At 28.3% G+C, this 10684-nt stretch overlaps 1 protein-coding gene across 1 annotated transcript in view; it reads left to right on the top strand.

The window, feature by feature from the left end:
* Positions 1-2346: 2346 nt before the first annotated feature.
* The window catches only part of LOC107455741 (uncharacterized), a 15974-nt gene continuing 7636 nt past the window's right edge, over positions 2347-10684 (top strand). The window contains exon 1 of the mRNA XM_016073420.3: positions 2347-2468. The gene's annotated coding sequence lies outside the window, so the exon portion shown is untranslated. The remainder of the gene's footprint in view (positions 2469-10684) is intronic.

Genomic DNA, 10684 nt, shown 5'->3' with positions numbered 1-10684 from the left:
ACTTTTTCTAAATTGCACCTTTCCGTCGTAATTGTTAATTCCCAATTAATTAGAATTAAAATAATTTAAATTGCAATTAATAAATTAATATAAGTTGAAATAAAATGAATGATTATAAATTCCAGAATGTCTCCTCACTATGTCTTTGTTTCATATTATAATTTTTAGGAAATTGTATTAAGTCTAAGATAGAAAGCACATATTTAAATCTTGCCGGGGACTGAAACTAAGTCTAAGATAGAAAGCACATATTTAAATCTTGCCGGGGACTGAAACTAAGTCTATGTTTAGAAAAGCTTTATCACTCTTTTAAAATTCTATCTTATTTAAATGCCCAAGAAAAAAATTTTAAAAAAATTGCGAATTCCAGCAAAATACCTAGAATTTTAACTGAAAATTTTTTTAAATTTTAATGAACGGACACTGCATTATTAAATTTGTTTCAAAATTATATCATTCTTGTTTAAATAATTTATTATTATGAATATGTACACAGCAAATATGTATATTATAAATATATGGCAGTTGTCCTTGTCGCTCCTCTATTCTACCCCACTTAGCCTGCAGGCCCACTTGACCTGCCAGACCAATATTAATAGCTATTCTCACTCGACATATCTAAGTGATTTTTGCGTAGTCTTCTGCGGGTTAATATTTCCATCAAATCACATAATTTATCAGTTCATTAATTGGGCATAATAATTTTAGCGTTATAAAAATATAAAATTAAAAATATTAAAAAATATATGTATATAAACAATATTAATAAAATATTAAAAATTCCTTTTCGTAAACTTCACGCTAATGTTTGTGTCTTAATTCATTTTTAAATAAACTATCGGATTACATTTGAATGAATATTTAATTACATGAAATTCGAGATCAACCGGCCAAATCGAATAAGTTATTGATATCACGTAATTGCAAAAGTGGTTTTTTCTTTCTTTTTTCCCAATTTTTTTTTCCAGCTGCTTTTTCTTGGGATATCTAAAACATGTATCTGTTGCTCAGTATTATATTTCATTTTTTAAAAAAAAAATATGAATACGTAGTCCAATGAAGGAGGACATCATTTTTGATGCAATTTTTGGAAAACATGAAAAAACCACCCACTTCAGTTTATTTAAGTTCTTAAAAATATGAATACAAAATATGAATGTGTGAAGGCAAGGGTTTTAATACAATTTTTGAAGACACCCGCCACTTTTAGTGTATTTCTAATAGTTTAAGTTTCCAAAAAAATATGAATACAAAATTCGATGTTAGAAGTCAAAAGCCTTAATACAATTTTTGCAGTATCGGAAAAAAACTGTTCATTAAATGTATTTTAGCTTTTCAAGAACATAAATTCGAAATTCAATGTTAAAAGAGACGAAAAAAATTCGCCCTTTTAATGTATTTTAGTATTTTTCTTTGTACAAACTTGAATATAAAATTTAATGCCAGAAGACAACAGCTTTAATACAATTTCGGAAGACTCGGAAAAATCGTTCGCTTTTAATGTTTTTTAAGTTTTAAAAAACATGAATACAAAATTCAAGGGTAGAAAACGTCAACTTTTTGAAAACGAGTAAATTTTAATGTATGTTAGTATTTTAGTCTTTAAAAAATGCGAATATAGAATTAAATTTTAGAAGACAACAGCATTATTTATATATTATAATTTTTGAAGACGAAAAAAAAAAAAAAAACGTTGTCTTTTATTATATATTTATCATTTTAATTTCGAATAAAAAATCTGAATAAGGAATTCACTTTTAGAAGATTCGAAAAACTTCCCCCTTTTTTATAATATTCATATATTATTCAATATTCTATATTCAAATTATTTAGTTTTTAAAAAATATGAATACAGAATTTAATTCTGGAATGTATTTTTTATCACGCAATAATGTATTTTCCTTTTAATGTATTTTTAGCATTTTAATTTTGAATAAAAAAATATGAATAAGGAATTCAAAAAACTTCCTTTTTTTAATAATATTCAAATATTATTTAATATTCTATATTCAAATAATTTAGTTTTTAAAAAATATAAATGCAGAATTTAATGTTAGACTGTATTTTTATCATGTATGTCTTTCCCTTTAAGGTATTTTTAGCATTTTAATTTTGAATAAAAAAAATATGAATAAGAAATTCACCTTTAGAACATTCGAAGAACTTACCCCCTTTTATAATATTCAAATATTATTCAATATTCAAATAATTTAGTTTTTAAAAAATATGAACATCGAATTTTTTTTTAGAAATATTCATACAATTTTTGAAGACTCGGAGAAACCACCCAGAAAATATGAATACGATGACGTCAGTCTTAATGCAATATTTGAAGACACTGCCTGTGTTATTGATGTCTTATTAAAAAGATTGAGTGAAAGAGATGGCGCTGATCGAAGGAGAAGCCCATACTCCAGGTGTGTTTCAGTTAGTTGGAGACGGCAGGTACGAATGGAGGGCAAAGAACTGTAAGTGTATATTTTTCTCTTTTTTATTTTATTATTCATATTTATTTCATCGATTGGACACTCTGAAATGGCTCTTGTGATCACAGTTTGTACTTAAGAGCAACTTTTTAAAATTTCTCATTAAAAATAAGTAAATAAATAAAAACGTTGAAAGCGCTTTCAGTCGCGTAGCCAGGATTTTATTTCTACAATTTTTTGGTCATGAAAAAAGTGAAGCATTATAAAGTTTAAAATTGGTTAAAATTCATTATTCATATTTTATACCACAAACTAAGTCACAATTATTATTTAGAATAGTCATAGTCATTCTATTAATAATATCCTTAGAGTCATGTACTTCTTGAGGTTTAAAAGAAACATTTAAATCTATCCTTTGTTAATTGTATATAATCCAGGCATTTTTAATCTTGGCAAGAAATTATTCATATTTTAGCTTAGATGGAAAAGATGTTTTTTCCTGAATATTTTCACCTGTTTGAACATAATATGGAAAATAAAATGGTTCTATGAACAGAATTTGAAAAACAGAAACAATCGTACAAGATAAAAACGATGCACGGACATAACATGGAAAATAAAATCTTTGCATGAACATAATATGGGAAAAGGCAAATGTTCATCATGAAGTTTTAAACTGATTAAATTTCATTCTTCATATTTTATGCTACAAATTAAGCCACGATATTATTTAGAATAGTCATAGTCATTTTATTAATAATATCCCTAGGGCCATGTACTTTTTGAGGTTTAAAAGAAACATTTAAGTCTATTTTTTGTTAATTGTATTTAATTTTGAAATTATTCATATTTAGCTTATATGGAAAAAAAATTTCCTGAATTCTTTCACCTGTTTGAACATAATATGGAAAATAAAAACGCTCTAAGAACAGAATTTGAAAAACAGAAACATCATACAAGATAAAAACAATGTATGAACATAATATGGAAAATGAAATCTTTGCCTAATCATGATACGGGAAAACTAACACTGTATTACATAAATAGTTCCAGTTCATATACAGGCCATATTCAAGTATTTTACTTATCAATTTTTCCAATAATTCAGCTTGCAAGCATAGAATCTGTTTTTACAATTATTTAAACTTACTGTGAAGAAAAGTTTTTTCCTTCTTTCGGATATATTAATGCTTCAAACAAGACTAAAAATAAGGAATAAACGTGTCCATACAGGACAAAATAGTTCCTTTTTTTGTTATTTTCTTTGTTCCAATCATAATCCACTTCCACATTACAATAAAAAATTGTGAAGCAATTTTATAAAAAAGTAAAATTATTTTTTAATATTTGTAATGTTAAGAAAAGGTATTTTTATTTCCATAATTGACGCCGCTATATTTCACGCAGGATTCAGAGAGCATTAGAAATTACTTAAATTAAACTGTTTAAACTTGAAAAAATATTTTAACTTGATTCTATTACTTTTATGTTTACTTCAGCTAGTGTACAGACCCTACATATCTTCTCCCTACTTGCGACATTTTATGCAAAAAAATAAATAAATTACATTTTAAGAGTGAATATCAGTTATTCGAGTATGCTAAATCCTTTAAAGATAAGAACATTTCGGTTTGTGCAGAGAAATGAATACCGAAATCAGTAGAATAATAAAGTATTCGTAGCAAATATAATTAACTACTAAAAATTATGGTAAAATTAATGATAAAGAAATAATATCAAATACAGCAACAACAAAAAAACAATAAGCAAAACATTTTTTTTTAATTAAGAGGAAAGTGGAAATGCATCAAAGAAGACAATAACTGCGAATATTCAAAGTCAGTTTTCAATGAGTCAAAAGACAAACCTATTTAAGTAATACTCGAAAATATTTTGATTCTAGATTATAAGTTTAAGCATTATTAATAACAAAATTATGATATCAATTACTTAACTACAAAAAATGTCAATTTATGCATTCTTATCGAATAAATTAATCACATGATATGATCTAGTTTTCTCAGATGAACATACAAGTTACTTTGGTTGTGATCAGCATAAAATTAATAAAGTTTATTGTTGTTGTTATTGTTGTTAATTTACGTCGCACTAGAGCTGCACAATGGGCTATTGGCGACGGTCTGGGAAACATCCCGGAGGACGATCCGAAGACATGCCATCACAATTTTGATCCTCTGCGGAGGGGATGGCACCCCCGCTTCGGTAGCCCGACGACCTGCGCGCGAAGTCGAGCACTTTACGGTAACACAGTTTAACGAGGACCAATACCGCACACCCTCGGTCCCTACGCAGACTGATCCAAGTGGGTTAATAAAGTTTATAAAAACATTATTTACCTGTAAAATACATTTTTATTCATAATTTAAAGGTTTAAACCTGTAATATTTTCATTAATCGTCCGTTCTTATTATTTTCTGCTATTACGTTTCTTATTTTGATTATTTCAATTAACGACTTAAAACTAAAATCGGTAAAGGTAGTGGGTAATAGGTTTTAATACTGTGGTATTACCCCGAAACGGATAAGTATCAAAAATTATATATATATATATATATATANATTTCTATTTTCGAAACTACGTATAACGTATATATATATATATATATAAAAATTAGTCATACATTTTTTTAAATTTAATTTATTTTAATGATGAAATACACACTGCAAATAAAAAATCATTGCAGTGGTGTATAGTGGGAAAAAAATGAAAATCATTGCAACAGTAGATAATAATCCCTAATCTTAGATCTTTAATAAATATAAAGATCTTTAACAGATCCTTTAAATTGTAAAATCTGCACAAAGAAACCTTTTTTTACATAATTATATTTACAAAATAATCTTATAAATAGTTTTTTATTTCGTATAATATGGCTTTTTACTGCAAATTGATTCATACTTAAAATGTTGGAGCAATCAATCGTTAGAATTTTATAGAAAAATAATAAGTGAGACAAATTTTTATGGAACATCAAAATATTCAAAATACATTCAAAATATAAAATTTCAAAAATATTTTGCAATGTAAAAACAGAAACACCATGAAGTTATTTCATAATATAAACTTATTTTGACCTTTACCGCTTTTATGATTATAGTACGTTTTCCACATGATACAGCAATATTTCGAGGTAGAACGAATGAATAAAGAATTTTCACGATCTAGAAAACCATGTAATTTTCAAAGCTTGTTTAAAATACCAATCAGAGTTATGTTATTAATGCAATGTATTTTACATGTTGTGGCGCATTTTTTTCGGCATTAGGGAAAAAAATTTAATTTCGTTTCGGTCTTACATAATACAAGTAAGTGTGTTTAATAACTACCCCTCTAAATACTTATAGAATCCTTATAAAAGTTGATTTATAGGAAAAAAGAATCAAAATGCACATTAGAAGTCTCAGATTAAAATTTCCCTAACTATGACCAATCACTGTTACGATCAATTAAATTGGCAAGATCTGAGAATGTAGCTAAAAGGCAGCTCTTAGCGAAAGGCGAATGTATTCCAGCTAAATAAACCGAATTTTGATGATTTTAATCCCTCATTTGCTCTTCCCGATCTCAACAACGGTTCAATTAAATTTTAGCTAAGTTATTAAAAAGCGATCCCTAAAAACGCACTGTTTTTGACGTCCCATATTTCATTATTATTAAAAGTTATTCCATCTAATTCAATTATTTTTAACATTATTAAATGGGATGTTTCTGCATATTTATTAAAAAATAGAAATAAAACAAAAGGGGGAGGCTAGAATTTGAAATTTGAGAGTGAAATTTTATATAAGTGTCTTCAGAGATACACCCACTATTTTGGATTTATTATGTAGATTGTGTTTGTTCTTAGCAAACACCTGATCACTCTGAAACAATCTTTTAATATAACTCGTGCAAAAGAAAATAATTTTTTTTTCTCCAATAGATTTAAAAGTAAGTATACTAAATAACCTTTCTTGAAACATTTTGATTGCAGGAAAAATAATGGCTTGACTTCTCCCTGAGAATACTTTAGAATAATCGTTTCTAGAAATCCTCTTTTCGCGTTAAACAAAACTAAAATGGAAAAAAATAATAAGACAAAAGAAAATAATTAAAAACTACGCTTTGTTTTTAAAAACTATTTTATTTTATTACTTATGTTTCATAGTCATAAGGTAAATGGGAAGTTTCATATGCATTTAAATATTTTTTTTTACCGATATCACAATTTCCTAAAAATTATGAAAAAGTGCATTTCAAATATTGTTATTCTATTATTGTTAATATATCGTCGGCGAGCTTGTGAAACTGGACACAGCTCGAAATACGAGTTTGAGAAAGTGAAGACAAGTCAAAATGCATACTTAAGAAAATGCAGAACTATATATATCTTTATTTTTCAACAACGAACTTCTGCAAATAAAAAGCAACATGGATGACAGTCGCCAACTCATTATGGATTGTTAACAATTACAGACAGAATCAAAACGCATTGGAGTTTTTGGAAGAGAAAATACTTAACGTATGGTGTAGAGGCGAGAGATCTTGGTGTAAAATATATACATTTTTGATGTTTATAGCTTTCATAAACTGTATATGTAAATTCAATTGGGTGTTAACTTGAAAAAAGTGTTCTTTCACACAATTTTTAGGGTTGTTCGACATTAAATTTCGAAAGATATTACAACATAGTGCACTTCTTTTGTTTAGTGTTTTGAATAGACGCAGAAGTCTGAAAAGTAACATCATATAACAGATGCCTGTAACTTGATGTTACTTTTCAGGCATTTCTTCCACAACTTGACTTTTGCTGAATTATGATTAGCATTTTAAAAAAGTAAATACGAAATTCTTCGTTAAGTTGCTAAATTTAGATGGAACATTGAAACATCGAACATTTCTTTTTCCTAAGCCCATTTTTCTAAACACCCTTTTTGAGCTGTGTCAATTTTCTTAAACGCGCATTTCGAGCCATGTCCATTTTATTAAACATGCATCTCGAGTTGTGCCCATTTTCTCAAACATGCATTTCGAGCTATGTTTAGAATAAAAAAACTCATCGATGATCTATTACGATTAAGCTCATTACGATTTTGTAAAAGTTCGTTGTTAAAAAGTCTCAAGGGCCTCCGACGCCGCTGTTTTGAGTGTACGACTAACGTGACATTTTATTTTGCTGCGCTAAAACTGTGAAACTAATAAACTTGAAATTACTATGGTGTATAGATGAATGTACAGGGAATACGATAGAATAAAAAATAATAGTATTCGATAGTTAGTTCAAGAATTATTAACCATTAAACTTATTGAGTAACAAACCACGCGGCCGTTTTACAAGCAGTAGGAAAGCTACTACAATTGATATGCTGAAAGAACCATTTTTATATGTGAACTTAACACCAGCTTTTTCAGAAATTCTAATTTATTCGCAAGTTATTAAATTTTTCTGTGCTTTTTTTGCGATTGTTTTCTTCTTTTTTTTAAGTTAAATTTTTTTTGCCATGCCACAATATAAGGCTTAAGGTGTGAAGAAAATTGTACAAAGAGTTCGATGAAATAATAAATAAATTACAATTCAATATTCAGCTCGAAAATTATGAAACGTTAAACTTATAGTAAAATAAATCCATATTTAGTTGATCTACTGCCCGCTGAAATGCAACTACAGAATTGAAATTTGATGTCCTAATAGGTCCACTTTGAATTAAAAGCTTAGCGAGAAAAATATTATGTTGCTGGATAATATTTAGATCGTTATAAAATTTTTTTTTCCAAGTATACAATACTATTTATTTTTATAAGTAAATTTATTTTTCAAATCCGAGTATCTTTTCATTTCGTTACTACTAACATTTAGGGAAATGTGATTACATGAAATTATGATAATTATATATTTTATAAATAAAATAATTTTTTAACAACTTTTAAGGTATAAAACAATGATGAATGACAGGCAACTAGTAGAAGGAAAAATTGAAAAATTTTATGTATGATTTCGACATGAAAATTCGCTGATTTTCAACAAGAAAAACAAACTTTATTTAAAAATATGAATGGAAATTATTTATTAAATTAATTGATAATGAATAATTGAAATGATTTGTCGTCTTTAGGGATCATTTGCTCCCATCGAATAGAAAAGAACGGAACCTTTTCCAAGAAACGATAATTTATTCTTAAAATTATTTATGATATAATGTGTAGTTGGGCGTGGTAAGGCAAAAATCCTTAACGAGTGATCGATACACTTTGTAAGGGAAAACATTTCGAAGTAACTTTCCATTTAACCATTTTCATATTTCATCAATAGAATACAATGCAAGAATTCATTACAGAATTCAGAATATTTGTAGTCTCGCATGTTTTAAGAATTCAATTTCTTTTACTGTTGCGAATGTATTTATTACAGAATAAATTCCAGTATTTGGGCACATAAGTACATATCGTAATAAACAATCGCTGAATGCCAGTTCTTCGTATAGAGTGAAAAAACGATCTCCAAATTGGCATTGTTAACGTTACGAAACAATTAACAAATAATGAAAGATCTATACACACAAAATTGATAGAGCGATTATAATTTTTTTTTTACTTGTTATTACTTGTTGCCCTTTCCGGTGACTTTATGTTATGACATTAAGCGAAGTAGGTTTTTAGTAACTTATCCCATTAAATAAAAATTAACTGCATTCAGTGTCATTTGGCAGACCGACCCACTCATGTTAGAGAACAGTGATGGCTCAGGGGATAGAGCGTTCACCTTTGAATGAGGTTCGAATCCCAGCTATGACTGGTCGATATGAATTCCGCATCCGGCTTGCACTGAACACAGTGCTGACGTAAAATATACTCAGTGGTAGACGGATCATGGGCTAGAGTCCCCTTGTCGTCGGAATAACCATGGGTGGTTTTCCTCTCCCTGTGACTCAAATGTTGTTTAGTTCCATCAGAAAGTCCTCCACGAAGGCACATTCCACCCAATACTTGATCCAGGAATTCCCTTGTCTTCTGGATTGGGTTCAAAATGACAAGGCCCCGGAGTTAAACATTGATAGCCGTAAATCCAAAAATTGGGTCCGCTGTTCAATGACGGTTATTAAATATAAAACTCACCACGATCGAGAAAATTAACCAGAATTATGCAATTTTCTCCGGTATGAGTGTCCATAGAAAACATACTACTTATAGCATGCACTGTGCTCTAGAAAATAAAAACGCCCCATCCTGAATAACTTTTGATCTAGTGATCGGTTCTTCGCGTTTTAGGACTCAATTTTAGTGATTCGAAAGGATGATCTCAATTATACTAATTAGTAAGTTTAGACTATATTTTAAGTTAAGAGAGCAGACACAAAAACGTACTTTAAAAGCATATGTTTTCTTGTTGTTGAAGGATTCAGATTTTTTACCCCTTCGGAAATATGATTCGAATAGTATAGCCAAGAGTGCGTTCCAAAGTTTGGACCTCTTGATCTTAATTTTACTTTTTACGCATTTTGCCACAGAACTTTTTAAGCGAATCGTGAAATTTGTGCATTTAATTATAAAATTCGTTTATCCGAAGGTAATTCCATCGAAAAAATAACTTATAGTAAATACAGGGCCGGATTAACCTATAGGCACACTATGCACGTGCCTAGGGCCTACGAAATTCACGGGCCTACGAAAAACTTGGGAGAAAAAAATTTAAAAAAAAAATCAAACGTAGTGGAATCAGAAAACAAAACTGTTTTTCTGATTCCACTACGTTTGATTTTTTTTCCTTTTCCCAATAAATTTCGCACTCAATAAATTCTTTNGGTTTTTTTTTTTTTAAAAATTCCGTTGATCTTGCCTTGTTCCGGGTTTTAATATTTATGCTAGTGCCTTTTTTAACTATTGTTTCGGCTCGATAATTTTCAAGTGTTTTGATTTAGATTAATAAGTTTTCCTTTTATTTTATTGTTTCCCCCCCGTTTAATTAGGTATGAAATATATTGCGTTATTCAATCATTGGTTTTGTTTATATAAGTTAATTTAGGAATTGTAATTATTTTTAAAAGATAAATATGAGAATTTTGTATTTTTTAAACTTGTTTTTCTTGTGTAAACTTGTAAATTTTTTATTCTTTTAAATGTTATATTTCTACCATTTTTTTTTCTCTTTAAAGTTAGGAGTACCTTTCTTTTTTCTCTTACTTTATGCATTACACTTGTCGGTATTGCAGATAAAGTTCGATAAACAAATTCGTAAATTAAAATCCATATTAATAAAAGT

The sequence above is a fragment of the Parasteatoda tepidariorum genome, chromosome 2 (assembly GCF_043381705.1).
Source record: "Parasteatoda tepidariorum isolate YZ-2023 chromosome 2, CAS_Ptep_4.0, whole genome shotgun sequence".
Lineage (NCBI taxonomy): Eukaryota > Metazoa > Arthropoda > Arachnida > Araneae > Theridiidae > Parasteatoda > Parasteatoda tepidariorum.
The sequence above is the reverse complement of the archived record's forward strand: the minus strand, read 5'-3'. Positions and strand labels throughout refer to the sequence as shown.